This window comes from Corylus avellana, chromosome ca4 (genome assembly GCF_901000735.1).
Source record: "Corylus avellana chromosome ca4, CavTom2PMs-1.0".
Taxonomy (NCBI): Eukaryota; Viridiplantae; Streptophyta; class Magnoliopsida; order Fagales; family Betulaceae; genus Corylus; species Corylus avellana.
Window position 1 is genome coordinate 27,531,117 of NC_081544.1, and position 9,410 is coordinate 27,540,526.

General features: G+C 33.3%; 1 pseudogene; it reads left to right on the forward strand.

Annotated features, from left to right (window-relative positions):
* Window positions 1-306: 306 nt before the first annotated feature.
* LOC132178342 (phenylalanine N-monooxygenase-like) lies at window positions 307-7,451 on the forward strand (annotated as a pseudogene).
* Window positions 7,452-9,410: the final 1,959 nt, after the last annotated feature.

Below are 9,410 nucleotides of genomic sequence, written 5' to 3' on the forward strand. Positions count from 1 at the left end.
GCTAAATGAAGCTTTTGCCAAAAGTGTATTTTAGCCATTTTTAAGCTTTTTTAACCTTTAAAAGTGCTCTCAATTTTTGTTTTACCAAACGGATACTTTTTTCTTCAAACAGACTTTTTGAGTGTTAAACACACTTTTAAACCCCTCAAACGTACACTCAAACAAGATATAAAAAAGTCAAAAAAACACTTTTAAAATGTTTTTACCAAAATAATCTGGCATTTGTTTGGCACGATATTTTAGGTACTAAAAGTACTTTTTAAGCTCTTTAACGCAATCTCAAACATGCTCTAAGTATTTGGTTATATGAGTAGCTCTCTTTCCTACCTCAGAATTTCCGCTACAGTTGGAAAATTAATGTCAACAAAAAATCAATTCCTCTTTATCTCATTACAAGCCAGCATTCTGGTTGATACATGGCCTTATGAAAGAACTCAACACGAAAATCGCTTGTCACCGTCTAGCAGGTGTTCATGTTATCCCAGGGAGTTCGCCAGTAATTGCCTAGGAGTTCTTGATCAAACAATACGATTCAATGTTCGCATTAAGGCCTCTTACAACGGGGACTGAGTATTCCAGTCGTGGATTCAAAACGATATAGCTCTTGTACCATGGACAGATCCCTTGAAGAAGATGAGAAAGGTAGCTGCTTCCAATATAATTAACTTCACAACACTTCACTAGCTACTCAATAAGACGATAGCTCTTGTTCCATGGACAGATCATTGATGAGAGAGTAGAGAAGTGGAGAGATGGAAAAGAAAACTAAAAAATGTTTAACAAACATGACCACATTTCCTTGTATGAATGTTAATGCGAGTTAGAATAGTAATTTGTATGATTATATTTTTTTATTATTTTTATTACTTTAAGTTTTAGAATAACTAGTGATTTGTTGGACTGCACTTATCAAGTGGGAGTTTGAACTGTGATAATAAGTGTTATAATATTAATTTAAGAGAAAAATACAAAATTTCACCCATTTGCAATTAGCTCATTAGGTATAAAAATTAGCTAGAAACTTCACGTGGTAAGAAAAAAAACATAAATAGGTCCATGCATTCAACTTTTGTTCTAAATTCTTACAAAATTGTCAGAGTGTGACAAAGTAATGCTTGAACTAGGAGGATTTTTGTTCTCTTTGTATCATTCCAAATGTTATGTGACTTTTAAAATCACCAATAGATTAAAATGTAATAATAATCATCTTAAATTTAATGATAATTTTTAAAGGCACATCACATTGAAAATGACACAATTAATGTATACGTCCACCTTCTAACTTTGCTCGAGTACTACGTATACGTCCTTAGCATAATGTTTATTTACTTTTGTTCTGTTCCTTTTGTTTATGTCCAAAATTCGTAGTGTCTTTTGGGAAAACAACGGGGGAGTAGTAGATTTGGTGGTTGGAGAGTGGGGACCTTAACGAATCAACAACCCAAGATTGACTTTTCGACCTTGATCAACCGTCCCCTAATAGAAGAAATTGAAAAATAAATTAGTCACCAGTAGCATGAGTAATTAGGTCTTCTAGTTTGGTTTCTAAAATGTTTACCAGTAGCATGTTAGGAGAACGAATTGTACCCTTGTTGTGAACTGGAACTTCCACTACTACTGATGATTATGAATTCATTAAGTCCTAGTTCTCCGATTTCAACCAAAAAGATAAAAAGTCATATTTCAGCAATATGGCCGTATGCTGAACTAGGAATTTATAAAAGAGTAACATTGGCTATGTCATATCCTCAATGGGAAGCTCAATCAGTTGGAGACCATATCTCATGAAGCGGAGGTCATTAGTTCGAATCTCTCATCCCCCCCTCTTGTGTGGACATGTCAAAATAATAATAATAATAATAATAATAACAATAATAATTGACTATGTCCTAGTTCGGGGATTAGGATCCCTTAAAATTTCTTTTACATTTGAGATTCTCTTATTATTTTCTCTCTCTAGTTCATTGAGGCATTAAAGTTTCATTAACTTTAGCATTTATTTTGTGTGACAGTTGGCACGTTGTGGATTGTTAGATGTAAAGCATGGCTAGAATTTAATAATAAGAGAATCTCAAATTTGAAAGAAATTTGAGTGGATCTTGATCCCTAGTTCAGCATGTGTTATGAACCTTGTAGCAATGGATTTTTGTAAATCTATATATTTACCATATATATGTTACAAGTTCATACTATATGTTTTTTCTTCAAACAGACTTTTTGAATGTTAAAAACATTTTTAGACCTTTCAAACACAATCCCCAACAAACCCTTAGTCAATATGCTAAACTTAGGACTTCAGAAAGCTTGCTTATAGCATCAAAAGAGTGCATTTATCAATATAGTACCAATCAATCATGAAACGTAATTAGTCAAAATGAAAAACTGAAGAAAATATATTTTTCTTTTATTTTGTTTTCTCCTTAATGTTCTCAATAATCTACTTCTTTTATAGTATGATTCATGAAACTTTAACCTATTAACCTGGGCGGATGGTCCCTTTTAAAAACAAGACCTTGCTTTTTCCAACCACTTGCTATCCTTATGCTAAATGGAATGGGATTCTCTCAATTTCATATAAAATTAATTTAAAATTGGTGTATTTAACTGTATATATGAAATCAATGTTAAGACATCTTTTATAATTCAAATAATGTGAAATTATGTGTAAATTATTCGATACACTAACTTTACATCCTTATAAAGAAATTGAGAGGATCATTGTTCGTGCTAAATAGCTACACATGCAGGCACATGTTGTATGATTAAATTTCATATTTTTATCAATTTAAACTATTGGAATAATCAATGATATTGCCCGACTTTGCTTATTGAGTCGGAATTTGTTACCCCCAAAAAAAATATATATAATATTAATTTAGAAATTAAATGTCTTATTTTCTAATTTTTTTTAATAAATAATTGGGGATTAAATGTCTTATGTTTATATTATTTGGATAGGAGTGTTTAGCTTCCTGTTTTATTTTTCTTTTGCAAAAACTACCACCCATGCACACAAGAAATCTCATATTTTGTCCCACATTGTTTTGATTGATTTTCTTTCACCTTGCTTGTTTTAAGGAAGAATGTTTATCCAATTGTTTTGGATACACATTCTTTTAGGATAATTAATATTATATTTTGGAGAAAAGTTTTTAATACACATGTTTTGAGAAAACATTTAGAGCACATTTCTCGAACAAATTTAAAGGGATCAAAATGGGCTCTCCATGGTTACATTTTCTAAAACTTATGGCACTCAATTATATTCCTATCGTTTCAAGTGTTCATATCACAATCTTTGAATTCGACGTTCTCAATCAAGACTATTGCTATAACCTTTTAGTACAACGACTAATCTTTTCTATTACTTTGTGTTAAGCAGGTATTAGCAGTGGCCTTGGGCTATTAATTCTACTTGTTAGTGGATGGTGGTCTTACAAAGTGGTAAAGAAAAAGAGGAATATTAAACAGAAGAACAAGTTCTTGAAATGAAATGGTGGTTTACTGTTAAAACAACAATTATCTTCATATGAAGCCAATGTTGAGCACACCAAATTGTTTAACTCAAAAGATTTAGAGAAGACTATTAACCGTTTTAATGCAAATAGAATACTTGGTCAGGAAGGGCAAAACACTATTTACAAAGGCATGTTACCAGATGGAAGAATAGTTGCTGTGAAAAAGTTCAAGGTAATTGATGAAGGAAAACTCAGAGAATTTATTAATGAAGTTGTCATTCTTTCACGAATTAACCACAGGAATGTGGTTAAGCTAATTGGATGTTGTTTGGAAACAGAAGTTCCTATGCTAGTTTATGAATATGTTCCTAACATAACTCTTTTCCAAGTCAAACCTCAAGCTGCTTTACTTATAAGTATCTGGTCCTATGAGAATTAATGGCATTAAACTTGTTAAAAACAACAAAGCAAGAAAAGAGCATGATTCTATGTTCAACCAGTTCGGGTCTGAAAATTAATAAGGACCATGATGTAATAGGCATCTTAATTTTAGACTATCAAGGGGTGAAAAGGCGGACGGTTATTAACCACCTGCTAACCAGTAACCGCACTAACTGCTAGCTGCACTAATTGCTAACCGCCTAAGCGGTTACGGTTAGCAGTTTTAGGTTTTTAACCGCCTTATATATATAAATAAATAAAAATATATAAAAATTTTGTGTTTAAAATTTTAAATATATAAAAAGTTTATAAAAATCTAGAAAGTTTATTAGTATGATATTATCCCATTACCATAGAAACACCATTGTTTTAAATTGTTTTTTTAAATTTTTTCTTCAGCGTTATGATTATGAAGTTATTAACCACCTAGGCGGTTAATTAGTGCGGTTTCGATTAACAGTACTTTTAGTCAATAACCACTAATTGTAACCGTCTTTTCACCCCTAAGATTATCAACTTTATGTTATAAGTAAGTTTCAAGCCGAATTGAAAAACAGATATAGACCTAAAATGCAAGAAAGTCTCTTTGGCATGCTTTGGGACTTGTTCAATGTCGTTCTCATTCGTTTGTTTCTAGAGCTGAAAGTGAAAATAGTATATTATTTTTACAGCAGCATAAACGTAAATTAGCACAATATTGGTACCCTTTTTTTTTTCTTGGCAATTACTAGCTATAGGGTTGTATATAAACTGGTATCAGCGATTCAGCATCACCAACCAGTACACATGTAGTGTCTCATGAAACTGTTCGTTCCAAAACCACCCCAAATATTCCACTGGTTATTTCATCATCTCTCAGCATCGAGTTTTGATTTAGAAAGGATACAACTTTCTTTATTTTCTTTGGGTGAAAGAAACAAACTAATAAATAATTGGAAAAATACATTATCTCCAAAACTCCCGTTCTGTTAATCGAGAGCGTTAAAATAGATGGAATTTGTAGCATGTGTCATCCATAAGCATATTTTAGACTTGAAATGCCTGAATTTTCCTACACTATCATTTGCAGAAGCTCTCTCAAACTATCATTTTATAACACTTGGTTCTCTCATATACTAATGTTTTGTTGCGATTTGGCCCATTCATTAAATGTTGGTATTAAAATGAATAGAAATTAATGACGTACATGTGCATGTTTTAGACTTGAAATACTTAAAATGCTTTGATTCTAGAGAAAAAAAGTTTAGGAAAAAGGAAAGGATACGAGGGGAATTTAGGGGGTGTTCGACCACTTGGCTCCCTTTATTTATTTATTTTTTGTTTTAAATTTTTTGAAATTTTCTCCAAAATCGACATTTTTATGTGTTTCAATTCTAAAATATGGACATGTAAGTTATGTACAACATTGTCGTGTCCATTTTGATGCCAACATCAAATGGGTGGCAAATCAACCACAAAATGAACACTTGCACACATGAATGAAACTAAAAGGGCTTAACAAAATGCATAATTAATGTTCAAAAGGGTACTTAGAATTAGAATTAATGACTTTAGCCCATAAGGATATGGCTTCTTGTGCAAGGCCCAATTGTGTTTAACGAGAAAAATCCTTGAGTAAAATTTATAGTTCACCGGCCACCTCGGTTTTTAAATCCTAAAATTGAAACCTTAAGATTTTTGCTGCATCAAATTAAAATAATAATTTTATATTTGATTAAAAAAAATTATAGTTCACCAACTCGGTTTGCTGGAGTGTACGTGCCGGTCACCCCAACGTTGGAGGTTGCTCCGATCCTCCCCTCCCCTGCCGCCTTTTGGGCATATGATGGTGGCTTAATCAACCCAGTGCTCTCTAGCTTTCTATTTTTTCTTTTTTAGATTTTAATTTTTCAAAACTTAATTGTTATTTTAATTTGATTTGGCAAAAAATGGTGACGCTGAACATGCGTCACTTAATTGAATGAAAAACACTTGAATGACCTAATTGAAAATCACAAAAATCTTTAGGTGTTCATGTTAATTATCCCCATGACTTTGCCAGAAATTGCCCAGGAGTAGTTCTTGAAACAATATGATTCAATGTTCGCATCAAGACCTTTTACAATGGCGACCAAGTATTTTAGTCGTGGACTCAAGACGATAGCTCTTGTACCATGGACAGATTAATGGAAGAATATGAGAAAGGTGATTGCTTCCAACATAATCAACTCCAAAGCACGTTACTGGCTACTTAATAAGAGGACAGAAGAAGCCGACAATCTTGTTCGGTTCGTTCGTAACCAGTCTGAAAAAAGCAACTCTATTGTTGACATGAGGCTTGCTATACATCAATATCGTGGAAATGTAATGAGTAAGTTGATATTCAACAAACGATACTTTGGAAAAGGAAGCAATGATGGAGGGCCTGGAGTTGAGGAAGTGGAATATGTTGAATCACTTTGGAGTTTACTCACTCATATTTATGCATTTGCTGTGTCGGATTACATCCCATGCTTAAGAGCGATAGACTTAGATGGTCATAAGAAGATGGTGAGTGAGGCTATGAGAATTGTTAGCAGCTATGAAGAACTGATCATCGATGAGAGAGTAGAGTAGTGGAGAGATGGGAAGAAGAAGGAGGCTGAGGACGTGCTCGACACCTTCATTTTGGCAAACAATCTGTTAGTTCTTGTGTTGGCTAATTCAGTGATCAAAACGGAAGTTTCCAAAGCTCCAAGATCCATTCACAAGACAAGGGTATCCGGACACGAAGATAGAGCTATCTGGAGACAATTTCCAGCAACTCAGTTTTCTCCAATGTAGTGGCTGTCTAGACATGGAGCAAGGCTGTTCAGACATGGTGTTAGGCTGTCCGGACACGCTTTTCAGCAAGTGTATATTTGCTCCTTCGCAATGCCTTGTCCGGACATGCACTTACCCTGTCCGGACACCCCGTAGGTTTTATGCCCAAAACATGTTTTTAAGTGGGCCCAGGTCTAGGGTTTTGTATGTGATATAAATACAACTTTATAGAAGAGAGAAGCACAAATTTTTTACCCTAAAGTTCGTTAGAGGCTGAGCTAAGAGCAATCATATGTTGTGAGCTATAAATTGTTACTCTTAGAGTATTTATGTTAGTTTGATTTTGTGTGCTTCATTGAGAGGTCTATCGGAAGGATCCGGTAAAGAAGAATCACGTTGAAGAAGATTGTGAGTAAGAAGACGAGTTGTAGGCTTGTCGATCTTATAGAGCCAAGGTCTTGCAAAGGGTTATAAGTGTTTCTAGTGTCTGTAGTCTCTAGATAATCTTTTGATAGTGATTTCTTAGATTTAGCTATCCCGGACAGGTTTTACTTTTAGATCATTTTCTAAAAGGTTTCATGTTCGTCACCAAAATATTTGTATCTGTGTAATTTACTGCTTTACATTTTTTGGTGCTTAAATTGTTTATTGTCTCTTATTTGTTAATTCCGCATTAATTGGTATTTGAAGTCTGCATAGCGTTTTTCAAATTCGAATGGGGTACCAACTCTATCAATAGAAGAGATCAAAGCTCAAATCACGACAAGTTAAAATTAATTATATTTGACCTTATATAATTAGGGTTGTCAATTTGGCCTTGGGTTATTGGTTCTACTTATTGGTGGATGGTGGTCCTACAAAGTGATAAAGAAAATGATGATGATTAAACAGAAGAACATGTTCTTCAAATGAAATGGTGGTCTATTATTGAAACAACAATTATATATCTTCACATGAAGCCAATGTTGAGAACACCAAATTGTTTAATTCAAAAGATTTGGAGAAGGCCACTAACTGTTTTAATGTGAATAAAATACTTGGCCAGGGAAGACAAAACACTGTTTACAAAGGCATGTTAGTAGATAGAAGAATCGTTATGGTGAAAAAGTCCAGAATGATTGATGAAGGAAAACTCGAAGAATTCATTAATGAAGTTGTCATTCTTTCACAAATTAACCACAGGAATGTGGTTAAGCTAATTGGCTGTTGTTTTGAGACTGAAGTTGTTATTCTAATTTATGAATACATTCCTAACGGAACTCTTTTTCAAGATGTTAATGGCCAAATTGTTATAGGCTACATCGCATTATTTGGTACCATTTACCCATCGATGGGTAAATATATAGACAACCAATTACTGTATATAGTAAATTTTTCAAAATGAAGGGAGAAGAAAAATATGAATGTTACCGGGATTCAAAGACCAAGAACTTGCAGGATGGTATGCCTATGCCTATCGAAAAGATCCAAAGAACAAAAATACTAAATGTGTATTTCGAAATGGGCACTTCACTTGATTTTGATAAGGTAAGCTCATGCATTTGAGCTTCGTGTTGTGGTTCTATCAGACATTTTTAATGGTACTGCTTGATACATAACAGAAGAAGAACGTTAGGACATGTAAACAAATTTTTAAATTAGAAAATAAACTTCATTCAGGTTTGTAAATTCTAAATTTGACCCCAAATTTATCATCTCTTCGTAAAAGATTTATTACCAATTAACTTTTGTGGCTTTCTAGAATACTTGAGCAACCATTCATCTAATCCCTTTAACGCTATATCAATTCTAGGAATGTGTAAACAGTGTAAACAACCTTGAACACCTGCCTCATTAATTGCTGCTAGCCACGACAACTACTCTTTTACGCTACTTTTCATCCACGCCCTTCATTTTCCCTTCATCAAGCTTTACGCCCCCTGTCAAGACTACTCTTCCCTTCTCCTTTTCAGTTTTATCCCTTAATTTTCTTTGTCTCTTTTAGGGGTGAAAAGGGCGGTTAATACCCGCCCATTAATTGTTAACTGCTACTAACTGTTATTCGCTTTTGAAGGTATTTAGCAAAAATCGCTAACCATCTATGCAGTTATGGTTAGCGGTTCAAAACTGCTAACTGCCTATATATATATATATATATATATATATGACAATGAAATGATGTCGTTTTTGTGTTTAAAATTTTAAATATATATATATAAAAATTTAGAAACGATGTCGTATATAGTATGATATTATGGTATTACCATATAAACAATGTCGTCTTCATTTTTTTAAGAAAAAAATTAAAAATTTTAAATTTTTTCTTTTAAAAAGCGGTTAGCGGTTATTAGAGTTATTAACCGCTAACTACCTAGGCGGTTACGGTTAGCAATTTTAGTCAATAACTGCTAATCGTAACTACCATTTCACCCATAGTCTCCTTCCTTCCATCTTTTGAAACTCCCCATATCGCTCACCTTATTCTTCCTTTCACGCTTTTGCCATACTCAGCTCGAGTAATTTTAGACATCTCTTCCTCATCCTCCGATTCCATTCCCATCCCATCCCATGAAAGGAGAATGATAGAGGGATTTATAGAATTACATTATTAAGCCCTCAATTTTTATTTATTTTTTATCAGGATGAACCTGTAATATATATAAACATATTTTGTTGGACAATATTGTATTTGTCACAATGAAATGTTGTGAAATATCAATTAGGTATAGTGAAATATTGTAAATATTTTAT